The sequence below is a fragment of the Hippichthys cyanospilos genome, chromosome 2, assembly GCF_059441005.1.
Source record: "Hippichthys cyanospilos isolate Australia breed blue-spotted pipefish chromosome 2, RoL_Hcya_1.0, whole genome shotgun sequence".
Taxonomy (NCBI): domain Eukaryota; kingdom Metazoa; phylum Chordata; class Actinopteri; order Syngnathiformes; family Syngnathidae; genus Hippichthys; species Hippichthys cyanospilos.
The window spans coordinates 25,402,650-25,415,329 of NC_142370.1; positions in this window are offsets into that span (position 1 = coordinate 25,402,650).

The window sequence follows — 12,680 nt, forward strand, 5'->3', positions numbered from 1 at the left end:
TTTAGAAATCATGCATATGATTTAGTATTTGAGGTAAGTACCAATATGTTTCTGAGAGCAACTTGTGGGAAAAACCCCCCCACACACACTTGAGTGCAGGTATTCAGTGGAAAAACTACTCAAATACAGAGTAACTAGTGAGTAACTTATACAACAATTCACAAATTGTAACCTACTGGAGATTATTAATCTACTTGATTTCCTGTTGTGGAAAAAAAAAGACCCTTCAAAAATTTAGACTTCATTCGTGTTAGTGTTTTCAAAAAAGACGTAATGCCTGTAATCCCTCTATCACACTTTCACTAATGCACACGTGCACACACTGAACAATCCTGGCCAAGATGAGGCTGACTCATAAACAGATTGGCCTGAACTTTGTAGTGTTTATGCCTCAGTGAGCACAACCCCTGCATATTTTGTGTGTATGTGAGTGTGTCTTTATGTATAAGTACTTGTGTGTGTGTGTGTGTGTGTGTGTGTGTGTGTGTGTGTGTGCACGCGCACACTCATGTGTGTTCTGAGCACCTTCACCATTTAGCCCTGAGAGTCTGTTTTGTTGTTTGTGGTGAGAAAGACAACAGGCTCAACTTCTCTGTCAACTTACTCGTGAAGGCACAAGCTTAATACCAAGTAGTTCTCTCATTTGTAGGTCAACAAGAGGATCATTATCAGCAGCATTGTCATAATCATCATTACATGAGAAGACTTCTCTCCTAGACTGTAGATTTCAAGATAGGCAGGAGATTACAGGATACATTCTTCTGCTCCAATTTCTTTCCGAACTTGTAAACAAGTCAAATGTCGATGCAAATGGTAAACTTTTTGTTTATTTATTTCCTTCTGTCAATATAGTTGTTTTGCACATTGACCCATTTACTATGCTGTTTGTCCCAATTTTGGTTTGCATGTTAAGGTCAAAATCAAATAGATAGTAAACCTAAAAGTGTTTTTCAACTATTTTGAGACATGGCGCACTTTTTTCTTTGGGAAAAGTTTTAGGCACACCACCAGCCAAAAATTAAACAAATGTGAAATTCTGTAGCCTTTATTGGCAATATAACTTAATTCTAAACAACTCTTTATCGACAGAATCCAAATAAGCAGTGTTTCATGCTCTTTAAAATCTTGTGTCAGAGTAGGGTGCTGTCCCCTATTGGCGAAGAGTATTTATTGCATGATAACGCTGCAACACCCTACTCCCACAGCCGGCAACGGGACACTATTTATTGTTTGGAAAACATAAGATAGTTTTTGTGGGCTTTTGTTCATGTGTCAAGTTCATGTTTTATTCCCCTCTTGTGTGTCTGATGTTGGCCAATCAACTCCCTCTTCCACTTGTTTCTTATCCAGGTGTTTCTTGTAGTTTCATTTGTTGTGAGTGGATTTAGATTCCAGTGTCCTTTCACTTCTTGTCAGGTCATTGATGATGTCAGAGTGTCATTGTTGCTACCAGGTCCTCTTTTAGTTTTGTTTGATCTCTCAAGTTTCTACTCTGTAATAATACGTTTATTTTCTGTTCTTTTATGGTTTGATACTTTGGACGCAGTTTTTAAATTTGATTTATTTTTTGTAATCTTTGTAAAAAAGTATTATTTGGAACATACCTTGCAAGTCTGTCTTCCTGTATTTGGGTTCAAACCATTTGCCACTTCACCCACCATGCCACAACATAACAGACTCCACCTCCACATCCGGTAATACTAATAGATGGCCTGACGCAAGATTTGTCCATTATGTGCTAGCATTGAGTAGCTTGGGCACTCCCAAGGGCCGACATAACACTGAGCAATATCTCCACTCAACACTTGAGCAGTGTGCGGAGCTCCGCCCTTAGTTTCGTTACATCTCAAATTGTTGTACTCAATTTCCCCAAATGTTCCCGCTTTACGACAAAAACAACTGTCATGACCCTAGGGGTTGGCTGTATTTGTGTAGTTTTGTCTCCATCTTCAGGCATTTTTCAGTAATTGCTCTTATTTTCTGGTCCCGTCAAACTGCTTGCGCTGCAACGCGTCACTTAGATGCTTGTCTGCTACTTGTCTGCGTCATGACTCCCTAAAATACTGGTCTGCTATTGGTCGGTGTCACTGTCAAAATGGCGGCATGCTACGGACTGGATCGCGTCTGAGTGCTTTAAATAACTATTTATTGTGCATTTTGCTGCTTAATTCAAACTTGAATGGGTGAGCCTAGGGGTCCCAAGATTGCTAAGTAAGAAGATGAGTTGTATGGAAACGAAGCTTGAGATAATCAAGAAATACAAAGAAGGCTAAGCTAGTCTACCCTAGGCTAGGCTACCCTCACTTAGGAATATGGCCATAACAAACTCATCACAAAAAGGTAAATAAATCTTTACTATATTTTTTATTTGTGATATTTGTTAATTGTATACATGTATATAATATATACGTAGCACTTACTATAGTCTTTTGATACAGAATAGAGCAGAATATGGAGATTAATTTTAGAAATTAAAAAAGTATATAATATAGATATTTAGTAAAAATGAACTTAAAATGAAATTGACTTTGATTATAGTTATTATAATTATTATGGTTTAGACCAGCAGAGAAGGCGTTGCTGGCCCTGACGGTCCACCACTGCACTTATTTAAGTAGCAGTTCCCTTGAGTGGTTTTGCAATGTGTGTGCGCTTATGTTTAGGGAGCAAGGAGGGGGCAGAATTTTTTTTTTTTTTTTTGCACCAGGACCATCACCATGTTGTTACGCACGTCTCCAGCACAATTCATTTCTATTTTGTGATTGTCTGTCCAGTTTAAAAAAAAAAAAAAAATAGAGCCTGTTTGGTGAGTGGCATGAAAACTATTGCACTGTAAATTGTCAAAAATGGGTTGCAGGGTTTTCCTATTTGTCCGTTACATTGCAGGAAAAAAATCCAGTTCGGACAGCAAAATATTGTGCTTTATCTTTCCTGAAGTTTCCTACGAAATTCTTGTGACAACACAATGAACGTATGCATACTGTATGCGTTTTATCTATGTACTTGGCATCTTTCATTTGGGCAAGTCTTATTTTATTTCACATTCCTGTGGTTTTATTGATCAAAATAAAACATTTATGAGAAATAAAGCCGTCAAGAGTTGAATATCTTTATAGCATAGATTATGTGTCAGCGCATATTTCACATGGGTGCTCTTTATTACTTGACAGACTCCTTTGCATGTTCATTCTTGTGTGAGTGTGACCATGAAAATTGGCTTAACACACACATTGTTAAAAAGTATGACATCCTTTTGCCATTAGAACACAGCACGGGGGATCTCGCATGAAGTTACGGTAAATTTGTTTTATCAGGTACCTAAGTGGGGTGTTTAACGCCATTATGTTGTTTCTCTGCGGGCCACTTAGACAGTCTTGCACAGCCTGAGTAAGAACCCAATGAGGGGAGGAGATGGATATCGAGCCTATTGGGCAGATGGGGGGGGGGGTTGCTGTTATCGATGCCCGCACTGTAATGGGGTTTTCCGGGGCCCAAGGACATTCTTTAGCTAGAGTTTACATGTGTTCTTTTGCTGTGCCATGGACGTTTTGTGATCAGAAAGTCACTTGGGTCATTAGTTCTCCGCACGCACGCATGCACACAAGCAAAGCAAGTGCTGCACATCTGGATATGCTTCTCCACAAACACTCACACCTACAAACATTCTGGCAAACATTGTGACCTTTCTTCACAGTCCAAGCACTTTTAGGTCATAGCCGATGTGACCTCTCTGCATTACACGCAAACACCATCCCTTAATAAAACATAGAATAAATGCATTTCCATAGTGTGCCAATATTGTGTGAATTACATTTTAAATACTACTGCCTCTGCAGGGCCACAAGAATTTTTAACACTATTCACTTGATTAATTGGCAGTCTTTTTGTTGACCTCACACGTTATGTGCGTAGACCACATATAAAGTAGAAATAATAAAGGGATTTTTCTTTTGCAGTTGTCAACAGTGAGCATTATATATATGTCCTCTGAATTTAACACGCCAAAGAAAAGTGTTTTTACAATCTGCCAGATTTGCCAAATGATTGAAAAATATGCACATGTATATAAATAGTGTTGAAAGCTTAAGCTGTTATCTTCCCTCTGTCCGTTCATACATCGAAAACATCCCCAACTCAATGTTTAACTCTCAATGAAGTATTGTTACTCCTTCCTGAAAAACGGATGCTACTTCAGTTCAGATCACGCTTATGTTTCTACATGTTTGAGCCATCAACATATATTGGCCTAAAACTGGTGGTTGGAATATATTTCACCAGGTTGCTGCAGAGCTTCTTTTTTTGTATGATAAATTAGGCTCTGCCACAGCCTGCCTGTCCAGCCAGCTCATTGTCCCTTCTGTCTAACCACATTCCTTTTAAACAACTCATCACCACCAGGTGCAACCAATTACTGTCCTAGCATATAAGCCTGCCCCATCCTACTAGTTGGCGCCAGATCGTCTTGCCCTAACGCCAAGTCTTCTCATGTTCGTTTCTGTTCTGCCTGCCCAGGCTCTGACCCTACCATCCCCTGACTAGCCAAACACATGCTGCCCTGTTAACTCTGCCTGAATGCTGAGCCTGCCTGCACTCAACTACTCGAACGCCTCCTCCGCCTGCCTGACTGAGATTCCACCTGCCCCTGATCGGACTCTCTCCCTCGTTTTGACTTCACCTGCCTGCCTACCGCCGCCTGAGTCTCTTTTTGCAAACCAGCCACTGTCAACCTCTGACCCAGTCTGCCTACTATTCGTACGTGAGTTTTTCCCCACTCTTACCTGTCTCTGTGCGCACTTGAATCCTACCTTTGATTGTGATAGGCTTCGTTTCACCTTTCTCTTTCTGACATGCAGGCTCTCAGCTCACAGTGAGGCATCCTAAGTGCAGTCACCAGTTGATTAGCTGATGAAAAGATGCATTTTTGAGATGTTAGACACAGCTTGCGAGCTAACTGCTCGTCACATTTCCACAGGATGAGAATAAAAGTTGTCAAGGCTGTAGTGTGGAAGAGGTGACTCATGCCAGGCTTGATTGAGTGCTACATAGTACACAATAGGACCTGAAAAATGATTATTTATACATTTGTATGTATGTATTATGTATATGCACACAAACATGCCTCTGCGTACCAGCAAGATCCATCAGTCACAAGTGCAATACATGCAATAAATATGAAATAAAAAAATAAATCTGCAAGAACTTACAGTAACTTCATGGTTGACCACTTCCATATTCGTGGAAGCATTACAGCAATGTGCCTTTCGCAAAAAGGCTTACTCAAACATATCTAACCTGTTTTCACTTGAGATCCTTTAAAAACATCCAATCTTTCAATTTTGAGATGACAAAGTGGCACACTTCTCAGACAGTTCAAATGTTCAAGTGTTAATGAATTTGTTCTTTATTCCTTTGTATTTTGTTGTTTTTTTGGAAAAGGCCAATGCGCACTGATGAAGACGGGTACAATATATGTGTCAAAGTGCCAAAGTAAACATGCAGTTAATTTACATTTGTAGTCTGTCATGATAGTTTCAACACTTTGATTAATTTGGTTTATTATGTGTGAAATTACAGACGATGGTGGGACAGACCAATGGTATCCATTTGAGAGAAAACTTGAAATTAGTCATTTGTCCCTATTTGGAGATAGGAAGTTACTGCTCGACAACAAGTGTTGCTATTGCTGGAGCAATGATGAGATTTTGTTTTTCACTTGTGCTCATTTTTTGTCTTACTGGCAGCAATTAAAGAAACAAAGTTCACACCTCAATGGTCTGTCAGCTGACAGAGTGAGCATGTCTTGTCGTAAGCATCCGTCTGTCGGTGACTTCATGCTGTGTTCTCTGCAAGTTGTGCGCAATGAGACAAAGCACAACTGTCAGGCTGTATCTGTTTCTCACCTGGAAGGCTGTGATAAGTTGCCCACCAACTGATAGCTTGGATAAATAACATACTATTCATGTAGACCGGCTGTATTACCAGCTGAGGGCTAAAATTACATGTGAGCACACAACCCAAAAAGGTTATATTTTTTCATAGCATCCATCAATCAATAGACTGACTTTCTCCAAACTTGGCCTGAGGTTTGCAGCAAAAATGAGCTCGTTCAATTGTATGCATGATATGTAAAGAAATGTTCTTTTTTTCCCCTATCAGTCATTTTTTATGAACATGTGCATGTGCGTGTTGTCATAGGCATCAACACAATGTAATCAGTGGTGCCTCTGCATGAATCAGTTGTTTCTGCTCCAGCAGACAGAGGCATCTGACAGTGCCACATACTGCAGACAAGGCAGCATGATAAGTGGCTAAAGTCAAAAAGGGTAGACCGCCCAGTGGCGTACAGTATAACATAAGGAGGACAGATGTAGTACATAAGCGTGTACAGGACACCTTGTAGACTGCAAAGGTTTGAGTCTAAATAAGCCCCTGCAGAAGTGGCTGTTCTTTCCTCGATCTCTCCCTCATCTTTGCAGGCTTGAGTGCTAATCCTTGTGTACTGTTTGACCTTTGACTCTGTGCCCATACTTTTACACATCCCTCACTACTCTTTCGTTCTGCTCCCGGTTGGTGTACGTATGTGTGGCCGGTCTCGGGGGAGCAGGTCAAGTATAAATTACATGACTGACATTTCACATTCTCTGGTTCCCATTCGCACTTGCAATCAGTCACTGCGGCGCTCTTCTCCTCTCATTATTTTCTCTTCGATCTCACTTTCAGGAGAAACCAAAATCTACTGTGTTGAGTTCGGTATTGAAAGGGGGAACTGCTAGTAATTAAAATGATTTAATACGTGTTCCTTTCTTCAAAGAAATCTGCTCCATTAAAGCAAGAGTAAATACTTGTGTAACACAGCAGATGCCCCCTATGAAGAATTCAATCAACTTTTTTTAGTCTTGCACTTACGCAAACAATGAGTTTTTATTCTCACATGTCCACATACATTGACCAAACTACTCATTTCACCAACCCCAGAATGTTTCATGTATCTTTAAAGCTAAACAGAACACCAGGATGGCATAAACAGAATGGCATACACAACATAAACATTTTTTGTTTTTCGCCTATTTGTGTCTTCTATGCAACAGTGTTGAAATGACACCGTTTATTTTGCTAAACACAGGCCATGTTATTCACCGAGGGCTGACATAGTTCTGTGCTTTCATCTTTCGTATCAGTACGATCAGTGAAAACACTTCAGTGTGGACATGTGTTTCTAAGTTTGCTACAGGGTATAAAAGCCTGCATAAACTATTAAGGAACAGGGTGTCTGTTTCAAATTGCATTGATAAGGCGATGTGTGGGATTTGTCCAAGAACATCATGTCAGGTCTTTCAGTGTGGCATTTCTTTTGTCTTATAGCCTGAAAATTCCTGTCAATGCGCTGTAAAACTGTAGCCTCAGTTCATCCTCTGACCAATTTCTGAGGATCAGCTTGGGGTGGGGATTGGGGGGGCAGAGGGCCACCATGTAGGAATGCACCGTTCGTTTGGAATCGGATGAAGAAAGACCGAGGGATTTTCCCTTGACAGTGACCTTGACCTCACCCATTTCAAGGTTCCTCAATCTATCAATGGCCTCAAAAATATTTATCAGATGAGTAGTAAAGCCAATTGAAAAAAATAAGACATTCATTAGAATTTGACGGTATTGTACAATAGGGTTCAAAATGGTCCAGACTCTAAATAAATACAGATTGGGATGAGACAAAATGATTTCAGTTTAGACTTGAAGACCGATTCTTCGATTCAGAGGTGGGCCGTCCGTAGGTACCAACAGAATACCTGCCGATCCATCACTGACGCCCCAAATGACGAGAATCCTTTTAGAAATGATGACCTATGCCCGACGGAGTTCGGTAGTGAAATTGTAGTAGGTGATGCGGTTGTTTTGATCCGTTATTGTAATAATTAGTCTTCACCCAATTGAATCGTCTGAATTTCTGAAAAAAAAAAAATCTGAATTTTCGGAAAAATAGTGAAACTGGTGAGACTTGAGTCCCATCATTTACAGCGATGAGCCATACAAAAAGACTTGGATCGTTCATGAACGTCACATCACTATTGCATGAATAACATCAATGTATATGCCAGCTGGTGCAAGTGTTTGATTTTTTGTGCGCACCACATCCACAACCAACACACATTTAAGAAAAACGACAGTTACGTATGTAACAGCGGTTCTATGAGCCTCAGATGACATCGAAGGAACACGTTTAAGTAAAATGCAGCGCACTTCTAGCAGTCCTATGTTCTGCTTATGAAGATGACACCATAAAGGCGATATGAGTGTATTTTTTTTATGAAAATGGTACGATTTAGGTTGTTTTTTTAAGTGGATGACGGAGCGATGGAAGTAAAGATTTGGCTGATCGAGCAACAGACCTCAAATTGCAATTTGGGTCAACTTAAAAAAAACAAATAACACAATGGCCCAGTGGTGAATGAAGGCGGTCTACAATACTGGCAGACTGTAAATAATGGAGCAGCAAAAAAATGTAAAATGCCCACCTCTCTTTTGGCAACATGCCAAATTGTGCTTTTTTTTTTTTTTTTTTTTTTGCTGTTGTTTGTTTTAATTTTACTCGTCCAGACAGAGAGAAGCACAACTCCAACCAAGTCTTAATTTCCTCAATCTTACAATAAAGATCAAGCTAGCATCACTTGTTTTATTTTGAACCGACAACCGACAAGACAAGCGATACCCAGGAGATTGTTTGGTATACATTGAGCTTAACACTTTCAAAGAACATAAACTAATGGGTGATGTCATGCTCTCCCTCATTCACTTTTTGACTTTTTGTCAGTTAGATTTCCAGAAAGCCCGTCCATCACCGTCAGTCAGGAAAAGTCCACCAGCCAACATATGGGCAACATTTCACTCTGACAGTCCAGTAAAGGAGGTAGCCTACTGCCAAGGACATGCCAGTCTCTACCGGAGTGTTTCAACGGGCCAAAACACAATAATTGTTAAAGCATGGTGTCAAATATGCTGGTTTTAAGCAAGAAACATTTTCATGGTCATGTTCTCGAAGATCCAGTGAAGTATTCTCAGAGAAGAACATTTCGGAGAAATGCAACTCCAAATACATGACAAAGAATGGGAGGTTTTTAAGCTACCATGTCCTGTATCTGATTATCTCCCTGGACATCTTCCGGCATTGCATGCTAATCATATCAATAATACAAGAAGTTACTGAAGTGCTGCCGATCCCACCCAAGCTGAAATCAAGATAGATGACTTCTCCGGGATTTAACACGGCAGGAAATTGAAGACTAGCGGGATATTCACGGGGCTTCTTATAGACATGCCTGCTGGCCGGGATGAGCAGCAAGCTTTGACCTCACTGACTTTATGACAAAAGTACACAGCAATCTGGAAAATTGCAGGATCTTTGAAAAACATTAGTGCTTTAGGTGTGGGAAATTCAACTTCACCGTACATGTGGGTTCACCTCCATATATTTTTACTTTTACAACTATTTTTTTTTTTTGTACAGTATTTCACACTTGGAATGTATTCGACCAAATACTTGAATAGTGTGTCAGTGATTTCCCCATCAACTGTGAAGAATGACTCACAACTTGAAGGGGAAGTTTGCAGCACGTGTCACACAGTGTACATCGATTTGTTTGGGCGCCTGTCATGTAAAAGTTGACAATGACTGGCTGCTTATTTTGTACGTCCTGTTGGCAAACTCAACTTCCTGCATCCTTATTTTACTTGCAAAACTGAGAAAGCTTTTAGGTGCCTCATTAAAGGAAAACACATACATAAAAGTATATACATAAAATCATAACCCCCCAACATTTTAAATGTATTTTTTATTGTTAATTTAAAACATTCCTGCCATAATATCCCCCAGGCATGTCAGGAGATATCATAGACAGTTTAAAGATGATTTGAGTCATTTAATATATGGACAGAGACTGTATATGAGTTTTCTAATGCTTGTTTGTGCCAGCTCATCTCTGTCTGGGCCCCTCCATGTCTTCTGGGTTCATGAGAGTTGGCACTGGAGATACCCTGACCAGTGGGGGTGACCACCATGAAAGACTCCTATACCTCCCATTTTGTGCATGTGTGTGGTTGTGTGTGTGTGTGTGTGTGTGTGTGTGTGTGTGCATGCGTGCGTGCGTGTGTGTGTGTGCGCAACTAACCCTCGTTTGGTTTTTATACGCCTGTGGCTAACAGGAGCCAGATGTAGCTCTCTCCAGGGAGCTTACTGTCGAAATATCCACGTATTTCTCTTTTGCACTCTGTTTAATGAGATGTGTGAATATTGTACATACTTACATACATTCAGTTTTTGTATTTGTGCGTTCAGCAGGTTCTAAAGGCAATAACTTACTAAAAGCTGAATTTGGTATCACTGCATGCTTTCAGAACTTTGCCAAATACAACAAATCTTAACGATGGAATCACCACAAGTCAAACGAAAAATGTGTAATGCTGAAGATTCACAGTTCTAGACGCTGATCACGAGGATGGTCTGCACATAGAATACATTTGGCCTGATGATTTGTTTTGTGATTGCACACCATTTATCACATTTAACTTTGATGCAAATTTGTACTGCAGGTTGTTATCAGGGAGGTTTTGTACAAGAAAGCAACAGCAGCAGAAAGAAAACGCATCCAGAAGTGAAGCAAGAGTGTTAATTGAAACCGAATGTGTCTGAGCCGGCTCCTGGTCAGAGATGGGCCATGGTCCCGTTTGGCTTCCACTTCAAAGGCCTGGCCTGCCCTCCTCAAGTGCACCTGTAGCCAGTTAAAACCTGCCCTCATCACTCAGGGCGTGGAGCCTCTGGTCCTTTATCATTGAGCCCACTCAGCTTTTTTTTAATCACAAATATACATCCACACACACATTCAACCTGAAACATACATACACCTGCATGTTCAACCGATACCATTTAGCCTGCTTTTTATTTATGCGGACATATTCCATGATCAACGTTTATCTATCAAACACTCAATGGTAAGACCCTGACCAACCTTCGCTCTCTGCCTACAATGTACGCCACCCGCACTCTTTGTTCCCGCCACTACCTTTGGTGTATCACATCAATTTTCTGCACCAAACATATTTGTCACTCTGCAAAAAATAATCAAATAGTCTCAGTCAGTCAGTAATTTGACTATTAAAGATGTTTTTGATTGAAATTTGATTAATTGAACTTTCTAGAACATGCAAAAATATATGTTCTATATTTTCACAATTTGCATATAACCATAGGTCTACTAATCCATAAATATATCCACAGGTTGCGCCACGCCTACTGGAGGCTGGCCTGTTTCGTCCGCAGGTGAAGAACTACACAAATGTATTGTAGTGATAGTAGGCTTGTGAAACACCATAATGAGCGTGCTTCAAAATCTTTTCACTAGCTTTCTACACCCTGCGTTGCTAAATCTTACAACCTGTACCTTTAAACATAATAAAGTTACTGTTGATGACTTAAAAATTATGCTGAGTGCCATTTGCAGAGATGAACATTTTGGACATGATTTGCAAAAGGATTTTTTACGGTTAAGCTATACAGTGTAAAAGCACAAGTCAGATGATTTGCAAGGCCAAACTGCACAGCTAGCAACAGGAATTTTGGCACCGTCAAAAAAAAAAAAGAAACACTATGTCAGTTGTTCCGTTTATGACTAACATGCATACAGTGCATCAGCTGCCAATTTTGCTGCGTGAAGAGGAAACGATTCAGGACAAACAAAGTTAGTCATACCAGTGTACAAAACTTTACAGATGACCAAAATAAATATAACCTCTTTGAGGTCAGCACATACGCAAATGTACAGTATACTGTTACATCAGAATTATTTTCAATCACTGGATAAAAGCAGGACTACTCCGCTGTTTGTGGGTCTGGTCATTCTTAGATCTTCAGCACCGATTCACAGCACTTGTTTTTAACCTTGTTGGAGGCATCGAACCCCACAGTCACTTAACCTTTTGTAAAAGAAAACGATTTTTTCAAAATACTAAATGCTTTGTGAAAAGGCTTCGACAGAAACACATACGGACACACAAACACACACACACACTTTGTGTTGCTGTCAAACCCCTTAGACTGCCACACCAGGGGTTGGATCGAACCCACGTTAACAACCACTGATCGACAGTCTCTTTTACAATGGTGCCATTGGGTGTTGTTTAAGTTTGTGGAGTCATTTTGGTGGTGGCGCCCTCATTCCTTTGTTAGTTTCTTGCTTCTGTTCTTGCTATGTGGTACATTCACGCATCCTGAGTGCTGCCAACTCTTGGGTAAAGACTGAAGCAGAGTTTACTTTAATGATAGCTTCTCCTGGATTCCCCCCGTGGACAGGCTTTCCCATAGTTAGCTAGAATAGAATAGAATAGAATAGAATAGAATAGAATAGAATAGAATAGAATTGTCAACATGCAGCAAGTATACTATTGGTTATGGAGCATTAAAGAGAAACGGCACGTCCATCATACACAATAATTGGTGGTGAATGATGGTTGTGGAGACGCAGCCGATGTTGGCTCCTTTCAAAATACTGATCTTAGTTCTCTTATTTTCCCCAGTGCATCTGAAAAGAGCTGAGTGAAAGATGATATGAGTTTCCTGATGTTGACATCAAGTCCCATGAGTCATTAGGCTGTGACAAAGCTTCCAAGTTTGGAGGTCTGCTTCAGAGTGAGTA